Raw genomic sequence first — 20570 nt, 5'->3', positions numbered from 1 at the left:
CCGGCCCCCGAGCGCGGGCTTTGTGACGCTGGTGCGGCGGGACGCGGGGCCGTCGGTCCCTCCTCGGTGCGCGCGGCCGCGTCGCCAGCCTCTCGGGGGCGGTGCTTAGGGGTCGAGGCGCCGGAGCGCCTGCCGGGCCCGGTCGGAAGAGCCTCGGACTCTTGATCTCGGGCTACGGGTTCGAGCCCCTGTTGGGTGTAGAGATTACGTGAGTAAATAAAAACTTAAAAAAAAAAAATCTAAAGCGTGAAGACACCGCGGACTTGCTGCGGGGCTCTCCTGAGGGCAGCTGCACCGTGTCCATCCAGCTCGGGGTCCGCCCCCAGCAGGTGCAGGTGCCTGTAGCAGTTGGGCACTCCTATGGGGTGCCCGCATACAGCCTCCCCTTCTGCCTTTTAGAAGGACGCCGGCCTCCTTAGCACCTGCCGGGTGACCTTCCCGCCCGCCGGGCCGCGGGCCGCGCAGACCTCTTCATTGCAAACTGCCTCTCCATGGGCCTGGATGGCTCAGAAACTTAAAACCAGAAACCTTTTCTTAGGGTGCAATTTAACACACACGAATCTTAAGAGTAGGGCTCAATAGGTTTGTGATTACGAATGCACCTGTGTAAGCTCCGCCTAGAAAAAGAACCTGCTGGTACCTTGAGGGCTCCCTTGTGCCTTCTCCCAGTCACTACTCGTCCAGAAGTTCACAATCCAGGTGTCTGTTAAATAGATTTTGCTTAAAGATTTTATTTATTTATTCATGAGGGACACACAGAGAGATGTTAAATAGACGTTTAAAGCCCTAAGCATCTAGCTAAGTGCCACTCACATAAATGAGACTCAAATATCTCTTGGAGCTTGCTGAGTTGGAGTCAAGAAACTAGACAAAGGAGAATGGAGCCTTGCGTTCACTTAGCAGATATTTATCAAGACCCTGCTGTGTGTCAAGTATTGTACTTGGCACCAGAAATGCTGGAGTGAATGAAATAAACCCATTTTATTGGCACTTACATTCTAAATAGACAAATGCATAACTACATATTTATATTTAATGTGATGTCAGTACTGATCTGTGCTGTGAAGAAAAATAAAGTAAGGATTAAAGACGGCAGGACTAGTTAGAGTTAATGACCAAGGAAGTCTTCTCGGAGGAGTAGCTGTTTCCCCCAGAGACCTAAATGAAATGAGTGCACCATGTAGGTATCTGGAAAAGAGTGTTTCAGTTGTAAGAAACAGCAGGTGCAAAGGTCCTGAGACCTTAAGTATATGCTTGACTTGCTCCTAGAACATCAGGGAGGCTGGCATAACCAGAGCAGAGGGAGGGAGAGAATTGAAGAAAATAAAGAGTCACAGATATCCAGACATAAGGCCTTATAGGCATGGTGAAGACTTTATACTGCATTCAGAGTGTGATGATAACTTCTTGGAAGATTTTGAATAGGAGACAACAGGATATGATATATTTTTAAAGGATCACACTGGCTGCTTCAGCTGGGACCCCCAGAAGAGTGCAAGAGTAGAAGAAGGAAAACCAGTTGGAAGCACAGTAGGACAAGAAAGACTATGGCTGTTTGGGCTAGAGTAGTGGTGATGACAGTGGTCAGATTCTGAATATATTTTGAAGATCTGAGCCACATGATGTGTGGATGGATTGGATGCAGAATGTGTGGAAAAAAGAATGGAGCGTGATAGATTTCTGCCATCCTCTTTCGCCCTCAGACACACACTCTGAGTAACCAAGTAAAAAACGTGTTAAAGTCATCTCTTCAACGTGCGGCTCAAACTCATGACCCAGAGATCAAGGGTTGCGTGCTTCACTGACTGAGCCAGCCAGGGGCTCCCGGGTGGTGCTCCTTTGGTCCTTTTGGTTGCTGGGGCCATCTAATGAAATGAGGGAAGACTAGGAAGAGAGGGGTATGGCATGAGCATGGAGAGTTTTGTTTCAGACATGCCAGGAGTCCGAGATACCTATGGGATACTCAGTGTAAGCAACTGGGTGGTGAAAATGAGTTCAGGGAAAAGGCAGGACTGGAGATGCATATTGGGAATCATCAGCATGTGTGTGATATTTAAAGCCATAAAACTAGATGAGATCAATTAGAGGGTGAGTGCAGATAAGGAGGGAAGATATTGGAGGACCGAGCCCAGGAGAGAGATGGTTTGTAAGAAAAGAATGGGGTCATTACACCACAATGACCTCTTAGAGAAAAAAGGGCAGAGAAAATTGCCTCTCTTGGGTGTGCGTGGGGAGGGGGGAGGGGGCGGGGAGGAGTAGGTCTACTTCTCTCAAGGGACTAAAGGTTCTTTTATCGATTGTGTTTCCCACTTGGTAATCACACTGAGACCTGAGAGCTGTGTTTATGGTCTACTTCTAGTGCGTATTTACACTTAAGGCATGTGATTTGTGGGCTCTTGTAATCAGGGTCCCTAGCAGGAAAAATGACACTTTCGAACAGGTTAAGATGAGTTTCATGAAGGAGTTATTACAAAGATGTGGCGGGATTAAGGGAGCCAGTTGGGGATGGCTTGTAGGAGGTGTTACCAGCCTCTAGGATGAAGCAGCAAGAGGAGACGGTGATTGTCAGACCCTGTGAGACCTGTATAGTATAGGAAAAGCCCAAGACAGGGAAGCCCTTAAAGGAGGACAGACCAGTAGGAAGGAGGGAAAGAGGATCAGGAGGAGGAAATGAAGACTGTCCAGCCAAGCACTAATGCCATTCCAGCCCCATCTTGCTTTGGAAACCTTATTTTCCCTTTGCCTTATTTTCTGATTTATTATACATTTATTTTGTCTCAGTGTTTTGTAAACCTCTTTAAATCCTTCTTGGGAGAGGTTGAAAGAATGAAAAAAAAAAGTAAAGATGAAAAAGAAGAAAAACAACTGCCAAACTTCATTTCCTTTTTGTTCTTTTTTTGTTTTGTTTTTAAATTTTTTTATTATGTTTTTAAGATTTGATTTGATTTATTTATTCCTGAGAGACACAGAGAGGCAGAGACATAGGCAGAGGGAGAAGCAGGCTCCCTGCGGGGAGCGTGATGTGGGACTTGATCCCAGGACCCCGGGGTCATGACCTGAGCCAAAGGCAGGGGCTAAACCACTGAGCCACCCAGGCGCCCCTTCATTTCCTTTTTGAATAAGATAATGAGGCTGGTAAATAAGAAAGGTCCTGAAGTGTACCTAATGTGTGAAATTTACATTTCTTATGAAATAGTTTGCACATACCAAGTTTATATATATATGAACATATATGCATATATACATATACACACCTGGGGCAAACCTGTATGTGTACATAAAATTATCATATTTGTAAGTTAAAAATAAAATATTCACATGCCCTGTGATATATTAAATCTTTGGCCTCGATTCTTCACTCCTTATATCTGTGCCATAAAAGACACAGTATAGTTTCCCATTCCTTGACTTTGAACTCAGCCATGCAGGTTGCTTTGACCAATAGGATAATGGCAGACATTATGCAAGCAGGGGCTCAAAGCATCTTTGTCCCGTTGCGGCTTTGCACCCTCTCAATACTCCACACTGCCATGAGATGAACTTGCATCAGCTAGCCAGCCGGTCCAAGAATAATGAGTCATGTGGATATAGTCACCCAGCTGACCCACAGACCTGCCGTTTAAAGCTGGGGTGCCCAGCTGAGCCCAGCCTCAAATAACTGACCCTAGCTTCCCCCAAGATGTATAAAAAACAAATGCTTATTTTATGTCACAGAATTTTTGTGGGTTTTGTGACGCAGAAAAACTTACTCAAAAAGAACATTTCTCTGTGTGCTTGTGGTCCATTCCTGACTCCTTGCCACCTCTTCAATCTATTAATGTAATGAGTTACATTAATAGATTTTCTCTTAAAACATCCTACATTCCTGGAATAACCCAGTCACTTTATAAAATATAGAATTCAAAGCTCGATTCAGCTTAGTGGTTATTTTACAGACTTTTATGAAATAAGCTAAAGTACACCTCCATCTTTGCACACACACCCCTTTTCTAGAACGGTTTGAATAAAATAGGAATTAACTTTCTTGAATGTTTGATAGGACTTAGTAGTAAAACCATCTAGACCTGGTGTTTTCTTTTTCTTCTTTTTTAAAAAGATTTATTTATTTATTCATGAGAGACACAGACTGAGAGAGAGAGGCAGAGGCACAGGCAGAGGGAGAAGCAGGATCTTTGCCCAGAGCCTGATGCAAGACTTGATCCCAGATCCCGGGATCACACCCTGAGTCGAAGGCAGGCGCCCAACTGCTGAGCCACCCAGGCGTCCCTGTCCTGGTGCTTTCTAAATCAGATAAATAACTGTAAGCTAGGGTTTTGTTTTTCGATTTTTTTTTTTTAGATTTTATTTATGTATTCATGAAAGACAGAGAGAGAGGGAGAGACATAGGAGAGGGAGAAGCAGGCTCCCTGTGGGGATCCTGATGCAGAACTCGATTCCAGGACCCCGGGATCATGACCTGAGCCAAAGGCAGACGCTCAACCACTGAGCCACCCAGGTGCCCTGCCTCCTAGGATACTTAGCAACATCCCAGGCCACAACCCATTGTTGCCAGTAGCATTCCCTGCTAGTTGTAAGAGCCAAAAATGCTTCTAGACAGTGTCACATGTCTAGAAATAACTAGATAAATAAATTTGCCCTGGGCTAAGAATAACTGGTCTAGAGACCATATTATATTAAGAGTGGTAAAGGCAATGGATGATTTGGACCAGAGAAGAGGAATCATAGTGAAAATACACTAGTTACTTTTAGAAACTATTAAAAGAGCTATTGTAAATGGAGGAAGAGAATCATTCTGTGGGGATCCAAAAGGCAGACTTAAGGTCAACAGTCAGAAATTACAAGGAACATGTGGAACCTTAAAAAAAAAAAAAAAAAAGATTTTTCAGCAACTCAATTATTCCAGCACTAGCATGGGCTGCCTCAGAGCAGTGAGCTCCCCAATATTGGCAGTATTCAATCAGAAGCTGACCAGCCACCTCTCAGGAATGTTGAGAACTTCATGTTAATGTAAGTAGAACAAACCAGGAGGAGAGAATGGAAGACTTGTAGGGCATTAGGCTAAGAATATGTCATATAAGGTGTTGGCACTGCTGTTCCTATCTCCTCAGATCACACTATGGCTGCACTGGCTGATGAGTTCTTCTGTAACACCTGTGGGCTTACTGTGGCTGCTCAAGTACTTTCAACTAGTGCATGAGGCAGACTAGCAGCAGTGGGCGGTTATTCCCCACACCCCTCAAATAGCCTCCAACCAATTTTGGGTGGGAGTTGGCCGATGAATACCCCAGCTCCCTCACCCCTCATGGGGGATGACTTTGAGGTGTGTTCCATAGAGTCTCCCGATTACCGGGTAGAGCAAGCCTCAGTTGCCCACAGCAGTATCTGCTAATGAAAGCATCCTATATCACTTTTCTTCTCTTTCCTGTCTCACTTCCCTGCTCCGCTGGCGGTGCTCCCAGGACTCACTTCCCCAGTAAGCTTCTTCCATTCAAATCATTATCTCAGGATCTTCTTCCAAGAGAATCTAAGGCAAGACCCATGTAAGACCTAAGCAAGACAGAAAGGGAAGTAAGCCAGGGGGGCTAGTTGGTAGTTCACATTCACTAGACCCCTGTCTTGAAGTTGGAAGCAAGCAAACGGGGCTTCATTTATTTTTTTTTTTTTTAGAGAGATTTTGTTTATTTATTCATGAGAGAGACAGAGAGAGAGGCAGGGGCATAGGCAGAGGGAGAAGAATCCCAAGACCCTGAGCCAAAGGCAGATGTTCAACCACTGAGCCAGCCAGGCGTCCCCAAAAACAGGGCTTCAGACTTGGACAGTCTAAACAGAATGATATTTGGAGATGGGAATAAGAAAGAGAAAAGAAGAGGAGGGATGGCCACAGTGCCTCAAGCGAAGCAGCCTGGGCCAGCTTCTGGGAAGATGAGTTGGCCCACGTGTTATGTTGAGCACTGCAGAGGACAGAATCCAGTCATTCTATGATTCAGTCCTCCAAGGACTTCAGAGACCATTCAGTCAGCAAATGTTGTTGACTAAAATCTTGCTACAGGCCAGGCCCTGTGCCAGGCTTTGAGGATGCAGAGAGGCATAAAATACAGTCCCAGCCCTTAGGAGTTTAAGGTCTAGTTGGAGAGGCAGGCTCATTAAAAGACAATTACACCTGAAGGTCTGAGGGAGCAGAGGAGAGTCACTAACTCAGGCTGAGGAGTAATATGACTTCCTTTTATTTCAATATGGGGAAACTGACGCCAGCAAGGGCAAGCTGATGAGGGTATTTATTTCCCCCCCCACCTCCTGCCCCTAGTCCTGCCTAATCCCATTATCTGAACCTTCCTCATTATTACCCTCTTCTGCTTTAACCTGACATTGTTCTGGTTTTTTAAAAAATATTTTATTTATTTATTCATGAGACACAGACAAAGAGGCAGAGACACAGGCAGAGGGAGAAGCAGGCTCCCTGTGGGGAGCCCAATGTGGGACTCCATCCCAGGACCCCAGGATCACTACCTGAGCCAAAGGTAGACGCTCAACTACTGAGCTCCCCAGGCGTCCCTATTGTTGTTTTGAGTCCCATTGTGCTTAGCTCTTATCTCTAATGCTCAGAGAAATGCCTCTTGTGGGTTGTAGGACAGTGATCAGACAAAGGCCACAGAATTATAGCAAAGATAATCTATATGTAAATCCCATCCCCAGACTCTCCTTAAAATTATCTGTAAGTGTTTGGAGGAGAAACTCTTTGCAAGTTGAGGATGCACATAAAGCATAACGCAGTAGGCATTGTGCTTCAGGTGAGCTTGTTCCTCACTGGTTATGTATGGGAATAAAGTTGGGAGGAAGGCAAGCTTTTGCCCTTTAAAGTCCTTCGAAGAAAGGGGCTGTTTTGCTAAAATATATACACATGCACCCAGAGTGGTATATTTCCTGATTCTTGACAAAATTGGCTGCTTAGTCTCTTCCCTGGTAACTCCTCCATTTCTCTCTAGCCGTTGACCTTCCAGAGTTTGGCCTGAGCACAGAGGTTTGGGGCCCAAATGGGCCCATCTTTCATCCTAATGGCATTAGCTGCTGCTAAGGCTTAGAGGGAAAGCTGGCCCCTTCTGCATGACTTAGCAGCGGGAACACCGCCAGGGCGCCTGACTCTGCTTGGTTGTCACCTACTCAGCTCTTAGTCATTTTAGTGCCCTGCACCCTGGGGAGCCATTATTGCTCCTGTAGTAAGGTGGACAGGATGGAGGTGAAGTGAGGCAATTCTTAAAATATTTGGCCTCCTTCCAACTTGTGTGTTACTTTTCTAGATTTATATCCTACAGACAGATTTTCTGTCTGAATTCTTCTTTAAACAAACAGAAAACCTTTTCTTTAACTTTGAGGACCAGTTGAGTAATTCCCTATCAATGATGGATACTTGTTTGGCTCAAATAATAGTGGATCTTTGTGGAGTGACTCACGTGTGCCAGGCACTGTGCTATTATGCAAATTATTATGCTCTTTAATTTTCTTAACAACCCTTCAGGAATGCACTTGGTTGGGATTAATTCACTAAGACATAAGTGAGCAACCAGCAGGGCCACAATTTGAACCTGAGTCTGACTCCAGAGCCCAGGAATCCACTTGATTTCTGCTATTTCTCTGCACAGACCACTTTCAAGGTTCTACGCATACAAACAGGTATGAATTGTGATCCCCAGTCTTCAAAAAATTTACAAACTCGCTGGGAAGATGAAATAAGAAAGTGAAAAGATAAGTAATGCCTGGCACTATCTGCTAAGTGTTCAGTCAGTGGAATACACAGCAGGAACTTACCAGGTGGAGGAAAAGACCAGAGAGGCCAGGGTGGTCTAAAAGGCTCCATGGAGGAGGATGGCATTTGATTGGCCTGGAAAGACATGAAGGACTTAAGTAAGCTGAGAGGAGGGAACCAACCAAGGTACAGAGAGGACTTTAAACACATGGATTCAAGTCCTAGCACTGACATTATCTCTATAATCCTAGGAAAGTTCTTATCCTCTTTATTGCTCCATTTCCTTTACTATAATGAGAGAGGCTTACAGAAGTGCCATGGAGTGGGGGAGAAAGCAGAAATTTGGAACCAGGAGAGGCCTCAGAGGTGAAGAGGGAGAAGGTAGTGATTTGAGGGGAGAGGGACGTTAACAAAATTCTCTCTTGACTTAAGTGGTGGTTCCCTGAGTAATCACTATGGTAATCCACTGAGTTGTAAAAATCAAACAAACAGAAACTGCCAGCTCTAATTTTTATTTTGCCTTAGACAAAGCAATTGTCCCTTTGTTTCTTTATCTATAAATGGAAGGATGATACTTCACAGGAGGATATCAAGATGAGCTGCACCAATAGGGGGTATCCGGCGGTACCTGGATCATTGTAGATGCTTAGTCAACATGGAAACATGCAAAGCTAAGAGAGTAGGAAACCAGCATGATCTATACTAGGGGTAACCAAAGGCCTGGGAAGAAACAGAGGGAAGAAAAGAGCATCTTCCTAAGCCAGACAAATTGGAATGCATGTGGAGAATTGGTATGTTGGTAGGTTTTTGACTAAGGAAGATACTATTCATCTGAGATGGTTGAGTTCAAATTTTTTCCATGTCGAAAAACTGACATATGGCTTCTGTTTCTGCCTTCTCCCAGACTCCTATCTCTCTCCAGAACTTGTTAGAACTAAAATAAACCTCTTCTTCCCAGTACCTTAATAGGTAAGGGGTAAATTACTCAACCATTGGCCTCACATTGAGGTTGATTTGTGGTGTATTGCTAGGCCTATCAGTCAACCAGCCTCCCACAGTGTAGGAGCCACTGCGGATTCCTGTCCGCCTCTCAAGCAATTTGGCTGGCAAGGACATCAGACTGAGCCCTCTGTGAATCTGGGATTTCCATTAGCAAGCTGAAAATAGGGGAAACCATAAAGCACTTATTGTTGGCTTTCAGTCTCCTTCCTTGCCAGGAGCCACTCAAGACATGGAGAAATTCCATAGTGAGGGATTCTCTGCTTAGAATTTTTATCATGCCACCACACTCTCTTTTTTCCCCCTCACACAAATCCACTCCCACATTTGAGCCCATTACTTCCCATTGCCCATCAAAACCCTACTTATCTTCTATGATAATTTGTAATTTCTCAAACATCCTATACTCAATATATCCTACCTCAATATCTTTGCCCACATTTTCCCTTTTTATCTGGGGCACCTTTTTCTCCCTTCCTATATTAAAGTGCCATTTATCTTACGTAATTGACTTAAACATCTTCTCAAGGCACCTGGGTAGGTCAGTTGATTAAATATCTACCTTCTGCTCAGGTCATGATCTCTGGGTCCTGGGATCGAGCCCCATGTTGGGCTCTCTGCTCGGTGAGGAGCCTGCTTTTCCTTCTCCCTCTACAGCTCCCCCTGTTTGTTCTCTCTCTCTCTCTCTCTCTCTCTCTCTCTGTCATCAAATAATAGATAAAATCTGTTTTAAAATAAAATAAATAGGGACACCACCTGGGTGGCTCAGCCATTGAGCACCTGCCTTCAGCCCAGGGCAAGATCCTGGAGTTCTGGGATCGAGTCCAACATCAGGCTCCCTGCATGGAGCCTGCTTCTCTCTCTGCCTATGTCTCTGCCTCTCTCTCTCTCTCTCTGTCTCTTATGAATAAATAAATAAATAAATAAATAAATAAATAAATAAATATAAAGTAAATAAATAAATAAATAAGAGGAAAAACCCCAAAACATCTCCTTCTCTAGAAATTGTCGAAGGCCTCATTCTTCAGCTGGTACTTGGTTCCCTCAATATGTTCACCTAGAACCAACCAGATCCTCTATAGCAGCCTTTATGACCTGTATTACAATGGTTTGTTTACTAGTTAGTAGGATATAGTTTAAGATTTTTGAATGAAGAGCAAAAATAATTGTAGCTCGAACAAGATAAAAATTTATGTTTTCCTTCTAGGCATCACTTGAGAGTACCATTGGGCAGTGACCCAGGCTTCTTCTGTTTTGTTGCTCTGCCATCTTGAGGGCATTGACCAGTATCATACAAGTGGCTCACTACCATGCCAAAATTCCAGCCTGCCTTAGTTCCAAAGCCAGGCTCTTAATCAGTAGGTCATATTGCTTCTATTAGTGAAGTTGAGTTCATTGCAGATTGTGGAGGAAAATGTGAAAAATATTAGAGAAGTTCAAAGTATATTGGGAGATACTTTGTGTGCCTGGTGGGAGTATAAGGAGATGAGATCATGAAGGTTGGGTCTCACTGTACGAGACTTGAGTGTCAAAAACACATCTGATGATGCCAGTGAACTTCACTGTCAGAGATTGTCATTTCTCAAACACATACTCCAAAGTCACTGCCTCCTAAGTAAAAATCAGCTCCAAGTGCGTCTCCTAAATCTCACATTATTTTGGAGAGACATGGGTCAGGTCTTTACAAAGGGAAATGGAGTAGAGAAGCTTATACTCAATGAGTCACTTCTGAAGCAGGAGCCCATGGACCTGATCCATCCACCTCTGAGCTATTTCCAAACCTGACTGATATGGCTTGTTTCTACCTTCTTCTCAGACTTCCCAGACTAATCAATCACCTTGGACCTTTAATAAAAAAGAACAGGATCTTGAGACCTTCAATAGCCCTTGAATCTCTAGGGTGGGGCTCAGGAATCTATATATTTTTGTAAAATTATTTCAGTGATTCTGATGAAGAGTTGGGTGTGTGCACCCTTGCACTTAAGGGACATACAATCACCCTGTATTTAAGTGCAGATTCACCAATTGAGCTCTGTTTTCTTTCATGGTGACAACATTTTTCTCTCTTTGGACCTTTGGCAAGGTAATTCTTGTTTGACATTCTCTTTGAACTCTAAGCCCCAGGTTGTTGGAATGTCCTAAAAGTTTTAGATCTTCTCCAAGCTGGCTCAGTGACAAATCCATTCTCTAGAAACTTAAATACATAGCTGTATTAAAAGTTATGTTAACTTCCAACCCAACTGTTTTACATCAGGTAAGGGGGTTTGGAAAATCATTAGACCTCAAAACTTCAAGGTTTCTTTTCTTAGATTTGACCATCCATATCCATGATTCTCATCTCACTAGTCCCCCGGACCAGACTTTCTGTCCTTATAAAATTACCCAAGCAGAGACTGAACTCAGTGGTGATAATAGAACATTTATTTAGTGCCTTCATGAGCCATGTGCTTTAATATACATCATCTCATATAAACTTCCTTGACAAGCTGGGGATATTAAGGTTATTAGTCCAGGGGCACCTAGGTGGCTCAGTCCATTAGGTATCTGCCTTTGGCTTAGGTCATGATCTCTGGCGGGGTCCTGGGATGGAGCCCTGTGTCAGGCTCCTTACTCAATGGGGAGTCTGCTTCTCCCTCTCCCTTTGCCTTTCCCCACCCCACTCATGCTCTCTCTCTCAAATAAATAAATAAAATCTTTTAAAAAAAAGATTGGTCCAAATTTATATGTGAAGAATCATTCTCAGAAAAGGAGAACTGGGATTCGAACTCAGATCATTTGAGTCCAAATTTGAATTAGTAAACGACTCCCCAGTGTATGTGTTTGTGAGTGGGAGGGTTGCTGCATGAAGGCAGAGAAGAGGAAGAGGACAAGGAATAGAGGTGGTAAGATAGCATTTCCTTGTCAGAACCTGATACTTATTGTCCTTTTCTGTCCCCCTCACCTCCCCCCACTCCTGTAGCCTCCTCACGTTCTCATGCCATTAGCAGCCAATACAGGAAAAGCTTTTTATGCTCCAAGGCAAACTTTAGCCTTAGTTGAGCTCCTTCTACAAAATCCAGCTTTCCCTGCACATATTTCAGAGCCTCAGTAGACCCACAAATATCATTTCCAGCTAATCACGTATGCGCCAGACAGTTATGATATACAATAAGTGATTAACACATTCAGCTGATTCCCTTGAAGACAATTCACCAAATTTATTGGAAAGCACTTTTATTCAAGATGCCATACAGGTTCTTTTTTCCACATTTCCTTCCTTTGCTGATTCATCGTGTATTGTGCCTGAACCATTTGGCTTTTTTAAGTCAACAGAGCTGAATGGGAGAAGCCCAGGCCTGTGATTACTGCTGGGAAAATGGCAGGTTTGGCTCATGAGAAGTACATGTGGGGCACTCTTTGGGATCAGGAGCATTCTAAATCTGAGGCACTTGAAGGGGGAGATAACCATCACATTTGGTTCAAAGCTTCCCTTGGAGATTGCTATTATTCGTTGATAGGAGGAAAATTACAGTGGATCCCCTTGGTTTGTGGCAATTAGAGTGAATTCTCCTGTGGCAGCCAGGGCCCTCTGGAGCTTTAATTGATTCTAATGCAGAGTGGCTTAAAATGATTCACTCTTCCATAAGCTAATCTCTCATTTCCCAGAGCAGATTGAATTGTTCAGAAATGAGCCATTGAGAGATATCTTTCTTCTCACTCAGTCCTAGATTTGTGGGTGGTATATCTTTCCAGAAAAGAGAGACCAATGTTGAAGGGTGGTGGATGGGATGAGGCTGGCTGTACCTGTTCTGTGACTGTATTTTATTCCCCAGTCTGAACAGTCTCATCCTTTTCCCCAAAACCTGCTTCATGTACCCAGGATAATATGCATTTAAAAAAACTATTCTGTTCCTACACTACTTAGAGTATGGATGGTTAAAAAGAAATGTCAGCCAGTGCAACTGTGTGGAAAGAGTGCCATGGTCTAAGTTCTTGCCCTAACCCTACAACCAACTAACTCAGTTTTCTCATCTGTAAAATGAGCCAGATGGATTCTCTGCCCTCGGAAGACTTAAATGTGATTGAATCCATTTCATTATTCTAAAACAGCATTTCCTGAACTCTGTATGAATAGCATTCGAGGGCAGATAATTCTTTGTAGAAGCTGTCCTGTACATAGTAAGATGTTGAGAAGTATCCATGGTTTCTACCTACCCCACTGGGTAGCACCCACCCCACTGAGTTGCAACAACAACAACTATTTCCAGACATCGCCCAATGTCCTTTAGGGTCAAAATTACCCCTAGTTGAGAACTACCTTCAAAAGCTCCAAATTGCCTACAAATAATGTATCATTTATTAAATATTAAATATTATTAATTGGTATTTACTAAGGCCAAAGAATAACTGAGTCTCAGTCCCTGCCCTCAAGGAACTCAATGTCTAACTAAGAGAACAAAGAAACAATTGTAATTTAGTGTGGCATATATAATGATAAGGATGCAGAGGAAGAAAGGGGAAAATTTTTTGAGGAAGAAGGCAAAAAGAGCTCAGAAAGCTTTTTGAAGAAATTAATGATTAAATTGAACATGAAAGGATGAGTCGAAATTAACCAAGCATTCTCAGCTAAAGGAACAGCATGAAAAACAGTGGTGAGAAAAATGACCTATCCCAATGCTGTTTGAACTGGAGAGTAGTGAAGTTGAATCCCTCAGGGACAAAAAGATCCCCAATCCCAGCTGTGTGTGTGTGTGTGTGTGTCTATGGCTTGTTTTTTTTTTTTAATTTTTTAAAGATTTTATTTATCTATTCATGAGAGACACAGAGAGAGAGAGAGAGAGAGAGAGAGAGAGAGAGGCAGAGGGAGAAGCAGGCTCCATGCAGGGAGCCTGATGTGGGACTTGATTCCAGGTCTCCAGGATCAGGCCCTGGGCTGAAGGCGGCGCTAAACCGCTGAGCCACCCGGGCTACCCTGTTGTTTTGGTTTTTTTGTATTCTATTCTGGAGAAGCAGTGCAGAACCCTAGAGAACTCCAGCCATTGTTCTTTTGAATCCTCAAGAGAATATGACTATGTGGAGCTCTCCAGGGTACTGAACCGAATCCATATAAATTACCCTTAATCAGCAGCTCTCTACCTAGAGACCCGCCTGGAACCCTGCTGTTTCCTGATCCTGACCTCTGTCCATGCCTGCTGCCCTTGACTGAAGCTATGTAGTGAAAAGAGCATAGGTTTACCTGTCTAAATGATTCAAATTAGGAGACAGTCAAATAAATGATACACTGTTATAAATTATGTCATGTTCCTGTGAAAAAATGTTACACAGTGATGGCCTTATATATACATTTTTAAATTATTTGAAAATTTCCATGTTTTCTTTTTTTAAAAGATTTTGTTTATTTATTCATGACAGACAGAGAGAGAGAGATGCAGAGACACAAGCAGAGGGAGAAGCAGGCTCCACACAAAGAGCACAATGTGGGACTCGATCCCAGGACCCCAGGATCATGCCCTGAGCCAAAGGCAAACACTCAACTGCTGAGCCACCCAGGCGTCCCAAGTATTTGAAAATGTACATGTTTTCTACGATATCTATAGTAGCATGTATTTCTTTGCTCAGAAAAATATCATTTAAAATAAAATAAAAATAAAGGGATACCTGGGTGGCACAGAAGTTGAGCATCTGCCTTTGGCTGAAGGCATGATCCTGGAGTCCCAGGATTGAGTCCCGCATTGGGCTCCCTTCATGGAGCCTGCTTCTCCCTCTGCCTATGTCTCTACCTCTCTCTCTCATGAATAAATAAATAAAATCTTTCTTAAAAAAATAAATAAAAATACAGAGCCTAGGAACCAAAGGACTGAGATGTGAATCCTAACTCTTGTCACCTCATAGCTGTCTGACTTTGAGTTAGTTAATATAATCTTAACTGGCAATTATTCAAAACAAATGGAATAAAAAGGACAAACTGTCAATAATTCCTGTATGCCTATAATGCAGGCTTCTTGTGGATATTAAATGAGCACAAGTGCATGTATCTACTACTGTGTGGCTTAAAGAAAACAAACACTTGGCAGATGTTTGTTATTCCCTACCCCATCACTTAGATGCTCAGTTTCTACTACAGCAATGACAAGCTTGGTGTATGACAAGGATGGCAACATGTTTTGCATGCATGGACCGACAGTGCCCTTCCCACTTCCCATTCTTGAGGACTTCATTGGAAACAGAACTCTGCAATAGGACTAAGTCTTTATATGTCTATGTTATTTCCACACCTGGATGTCAGTACATTAGCATCTAGCCCCTTACCCTCATGGCAGGATACTGGAAGATCATTCCCTGGGTAATCCAACCATCTGAAAAGTAAGTGCCTATTTTTGGTGTTCTTCCAACCAACAGCTGGGCCAGATCACCCTACTTTGAATCTCAAAGTTGTCAGGCCCCACAGCTTGCCCAGAACTTCTAATTAGTTTTTTACTTTTACCCTGTTTATTATCGTGAACATACAGCCAAGTTTACATCTAAGGAAAGCCCGTGTTAGGGGAGACAGAGATCAAAAATAGAGGAAAAGCAATTTGGAAGAAACAAAAACTATTCAGGGAAGAAAATTTCCCAAATAAGTTTTATGATTTTTTAAAAAATTTTTATTTATTCATGAGAGACACACAGAGAGAGGCAGAGACACAGGCAGAGAAAGAAGCAGGCTCCCTGTGGGGAGACTGATGCAGGACTTGATCTTAGGACCCAAGGATCACAATCTGAGCCAAAAGCAGACGCTCAACCATGGAGCCACCCAGGTGTCCCAAATTTTATGATTAATATACTTTGAGAAATAACATAACTTCTATGAAACAAGAACAGGATGCTATATTTTTAAAGAATGTTCAAGGAATAAATAAAAAGGTCTTGAAAAAAAAAGGTCTTGAAAATGAGAAATTGATAGGAGAAATGAAAAATTAAATGGGTAGGAAGATAATATTGAGGAAATCTCATCTCACTCTCATCTTCTGGCTAAAAGAGCAAACATACATAGAAGGAAAATAAGAGAAACCATTAAGAAGAGAGGACTATCATAAATGTCCAACTTTAGAATAATGGCATTTCAAAAAAGAGACAATAGAGAAAATGGAGAAGAGTAGAAAATTCTTACAGAAAGAATGCAAGAAATTTCCCAGAATGAATTGAAAGGGCCCACTAAGTACCCAGCTAAATGAAAGAAAAAAGAAAGAAAGAAAGAAAGAAAGAAAGAAAGAAAGAAAGAAAGAAAGAAAGAAAGAAAAAGAAACTTACAAGGCACATACATCATAATGAAATTTCAGATCGCTGGGGACAAAGAAAAAATTTCACAAGCTACCAGCAGCAGAGGATATATATATATATATATATATATATATATATATATATATATATATAATATCAAATATATAGAATCAGAAAGACTTCAGAATTCTCAACAGGAACACTTGAAACAAGAATATAATAGAGAAATTCAAAATACTGATGAAAAAAGTAACCCCCACCTGGAACTCTATAACCAGCCCAAGTATAAGTCAACTACCATGGAATAAAAACATTTCTAGACCTGTACAGTCTCAACAAATTTCTCTCCCCATGTGCCTTTCCTCAGGGAGTTACTAGAGTATATCCTCCACAAAAAAAGAGTATGCCAAGAAAGAGAGACATTGAGTATAGGAGACACGTGCTCCAGCACCGGACAGGGTGAAAAAAGTGCCCAGAGGATAGTAAATGGTCTCAGATTGACAGCTGGATACCAGGTATAGAGGACAACCAGGCCAGATGATAGCAGAGTGCCTTAAAAGAGATGTGTTGAGAGCTGTCATCGTCAAGACTCCCACTGCTATTAATCTTTCTTTCTTTCTTTCTTTCTTTCTTTCTTTCTTTCTTTCTTTCTTTCTTTCTTTCTTTCTTTCTTTCTTTCTTTCTTTCTTTCTTTCTTTTTCTTTCTTTCTTTCTTTCTTTCTTCCTTCCTTCCTTCCTTCCTTCCTTCCTTCCTTTCTTTCTTTCTTTCTTTCTTTCTTTCTTTCTTTCTTTTTCTTTCTTTCTTCCTTCCTTCCTTCCTTCCTTCCTTCCTTCCTTCCTTCCTTCCTTCCTTCCTTCCTTCCTTCCTTCTTCTTTCTTTCTTTCTTTCTTTCTTTCTTTCTTTCTTTCTTTCTTTCTTTCTTTCTTTCTTTCTTTCTTTCTTTCTTTCTTTCTTTTCTCTCCTAAGTACAGAATTCCCGGGTGAGTCTGGCTGAGCCTATGATATGTTCTGACTTGCCTTAATCATTTCTGATGTGGCTACTGCTTTTCCTATTACTATAGCTTATTTTCTGATCAGCTGAGCAAGCTCTTTTCACCCCACAGAAGTGCTCTGCTTTGATCTACTTCAGAAACTGGTAAAAGTAGGCTGTGGTAAAGCAGAAAATCCAGAGCAATCCATTCTGGACCATATTTCTTTTGGATACCCAGTGCCTGGCCCCACTATAACCCTACCAGATGTCCACCTCTGCTTTCCCAAGACCCATCCATGACCTTATCCACCTGCTTCCCCAGAAGAGGAAACTGAAACCAGACTGGCCCAAGGACTGTTTAGCTTATCTCTCTCCTGGATGACTTCCAACATTGCCCTTTCATTCTTAGCTAGATTTATGCTTCCACAGAATGCTCATTGTTTAGAAAAAAATACCTAGGTAGTTAACCTATCAAGAAAATCAAGAGAAAAAAAAGAAAATCAAGAGAATGATTAGCACAAAATTCAAGATAGTGCTTACCTCTGGGGAAGAAGTTGGAGGTTTTATTTAGTAAAGGACATTTGAAGACTTCTGAGGTACTGGTTAATGTCCTGTTAATTTTTGTGGTAAGCACACAGATATCAAATATACTATATTTTCAACTCTGCATGTATCTACAACTCCATACATATGGAAGAGTATTTTATTTTATTTTTTGTTTTATTTTTTAAAGGCTTTATTTATTCATGAGAGACACAGAGAGAGAAGCGAGACAGGCAGAGGGAGAAGTAGGTTCCCTATGGGGAGCCCTATGCGGGACTCCATCCCAGGACCCCAGGATCATGACCCAAGCCCAAAGCAGACACTCAACCACTGAGCCACCCAGGCATCTCTATAATATACTTTCCAATAAAAATTTGCATACCAAGCAAAGCTACCCTATGGAGTAATGAAATCATAGTTCATAGGTACTCTCTGGGTCTTGAACAGAGAGTACTATGAAGAGGAATACAAGGTTCTCCCTCTCTCAGAGCCCTAATCAAGAGGCTGTGAGAATAACAAAATAAACAACCAGCAGCACAATGCTGAGGTTTTTCAGGCCAGTTTAATAAATTGGTTTCACAGCACTTGGAATCCTGTTGTAATATCCTGGATTCCATGAAAGACAGCTCTGCATAGGAAAGCAATCCAGAACCACCTCTTAAGCCTTTAATGAGAGAGTAGGAGGTAGGAGGCTGTGTATTTTTCTTTTGCCCCTCCTGACCCATTCTCTGCCCTGTCCACCTTGCTTTATGCCCAAGAGGCTGACTTCTATGGACTACAGCACCCAGGTGCCTCTGTTCTTTGGCCCTTAGCAGGTTCTGCCAATGGGAGCACCATCAAGAGAACAGAAAGCAGGAAAGAGAGAGGTCAAGGGGAATTCTTCCCCTCTCTCTCCCTGCCTCACCATCCCTTACTCTTTCCTTAATTCCACAAACACCTCTTTGAAGAGTCCCATATGAAATTTTCTTCAGTCAAACCATTTTGAGTATCTGTTTTGTTTCTTCTGGGGACACTGACTGATACTCTATTTTAATATCATTTACTTGTCCTTACTGAGTGGTACATTTTCATGGTAATGTGGGTTGTGAGGACCCCAAAGCAGCTGTTTGTTTGTTTGTTTGTTTTTTTCTTTAAAAGCAACCTTATCCAAGGCAAGATGCACATAGGAAAACATTGCTCTCCAATGGGGCGGGAGGGGGTGGGGGGCAGTGTCCACAACCGTGGCTTTTTGCAGAAAGGTTATATGTTAGTTTATTATTTTTTTAATTTTTATTTATTTATGATAGTCACAGAGAGAGAGAGAGAGAGAGAGAGGCAGAGACATAGGCAGAGGGAGAAGCAGGCTCCCTGCACCGGGAGCCCGAGGTGGGATTCGATCCCGGGTCTCCAGGATCGTGCCCTGGGCCAAAGGCAGGCGCCAAACCGCTGCGCCACCCAGAGATCCCTATATGTTGGTTTATTATTCGGTGAATATTACTGCTAGCTAAGTGTAGAAAGGCTTAGCAGAATTTGCACCTGGCTTGCGGAATTTTTATTCCCTTTCCAAATCCATCCCAGAAAAAAAGGAAGCCTTCCATGCAGGCACTTGGCAGGGATGCAGCTCTCACCAGCATCCTCGCGTTGCTCTAAGTGAGGACTTTTTTTTTTTCCTCCACAGAGTGAGTCAGATGCTGACAGACTCCTAGCATCTCTCATCGTCTTCCTGTTGCCCCTTCCCCTCTGAAGATCAAAGCTCACCTCAGGAGAACTTCCAGAGAGAAGAAATAGCCAGCGGAACCCCCGGGCCAGGCAGGAAAACCAAGTAAACAAGTGATTGACGCACTTGGTAGACAAGCTGGAGGGGCCCCCACGCAGTCTTCTCTCCTGGGGGTGAGCGTGAGCCGGGGAAGCTGAGGAAGTGGTCCAGGATGGGGGCGGAGCCCCGGAGGGCTTGGGTAACAGCTCATTGTTCCTCTGGGTTCCCAGGGAATAAGGCAGGCCTCCAGCAAAACAAACGTGCGAGGAGGACAGACTATTTGTGTTGTTCAACACGGAAAGAAGGGAAGTGACTAGCGGGAGGGAGCAAGGGTTTAAGTGCCTGATCCCGGGCCCCCTGGGACACAAGAGGAAGGAGGAGAGGGGCTTGGACAGAAGGACCCAGTGCTGGGTGTTACAAACTCAGAGTCTGGAGGTAGGCAGCCCTGGATTCAAGTCCTAGGGCCTCCACTTCTGGAGTGACTCGGCCCTCTTATTGAATTTCTCAGGTTTTACTCTCCCTGAAATAGGAATGATACTTCTTACCCATAAGTTTTCCTGGAAGACGTACTAAGGTAATGCACTTTAAGTGTCTGACATGTAGAAAGTTCTTGTTAGGAGATGCATGGTGGGAGGCACCTGGGTGGCCCAGTGGGTTTAGCATCTGCCTGCGGCTCAGGTCATGATCCCAGGGTCCTGGGTTCCAGCCCACATTGGGCTCCCTGCTCAGTGGGGAGTCTGCTTTTCCTTCTCCCTTTGCCCTTACCCGTGCTTGTGCTCTCTCTCTCTCTGTCAAATAAATAATTTAAAAAAAGAAAAAGGAAAAAAGGAGATGCATCAGTGAGGAACGGGAATGTGGGAAAGAAGCACTGTGCCTCTGCATCATCAAGTACCCAGGGTTTAGTCAAGGCTCCGGCACAAATTTATTGTGTGAACTTGGGCACATGACTCCCCATCTCCGGTGCCAAGTTTTGCCTCCCTGGAATGAGGGTGCTGAGCAAAGTCTCCGAGGTTTGTTCTAGTGCCAAAATCTGGGGTTCTAAAGAACGCTAGCTAAGGTGTGGCTAAGAAAATTCTCTGACTTGAAAACAAAAATAATGCAGAAGCAGCCACATGAGGTGTCTGTCCCCATCACCCTGGTATCCTTGGGAATTTTACTCCTATTAACGCGATGCTGCCCTTTGTCAAATCACTGCCAAATCCATTGGTTTAAAATTATCTGCAGAGCCAGTTGTCGGGGCCAAATGAGAAAGTCATCTTTCTCTCTAGGAGTCTCTTTTCTCTTTGTGTTCCTTTCATCCATCTGTACTCACCTTCACTCTGCCATTCCCTCCCCATCCCAA

The 20570-nt window shown here is 43.1% G+C and overlaps 1 long non-coding RNA gene across 6 annotated transcripts in view; it reads left to right on the top strand.

Annotated features, from left to right (window-relative positions):
* The first annotated feature begins 38 nt into the window (after window positions 1-38).
* LOC140637083 (uncharacterized) overlaps window positions 39-20570 on the top strand; it is a 61893-nt gene continuing 41361 nt past the window's right edge. For 2 of the 6 annotated variants that reach the window (XR_012034320.1, XR_012034319.1), the window contains exons 1-3: window positions 42-208; window positions 19151-19362; window positions 19737-19802. This is a non-coding gene — a long non-coding RNA (uncharacterized lncRNA). Of the gene's footprint in view, window positions 209-19150; window positions 19363-19736; window positions 19803-20570 lie in introns of all 6 variants that reach the window. The other 4 variants (XR_012034317.1, XR_012034316.1, XR_012034318.1 and 1 more) reach the window with 4 other exon arrangements.

Source organism: Canis lupus, chromosome 7 (assembly GCF_048164855.1).
Source record: "Canis lupus baileyi chromosome 7, mCanLup2.hap1, whole genome shotgun sequence".
NCBI classification, from domain to species: Eukaryota; Metazoa; Chordata; class Mammalia; order Carnivora; family Canidae; genus Canis; species Canis lupus.
The sequence above is the reverse complement of the archived record's forward strand: the minus strand, read 5'-3'. Positions and strand labels throughout refer to the sequence as shown.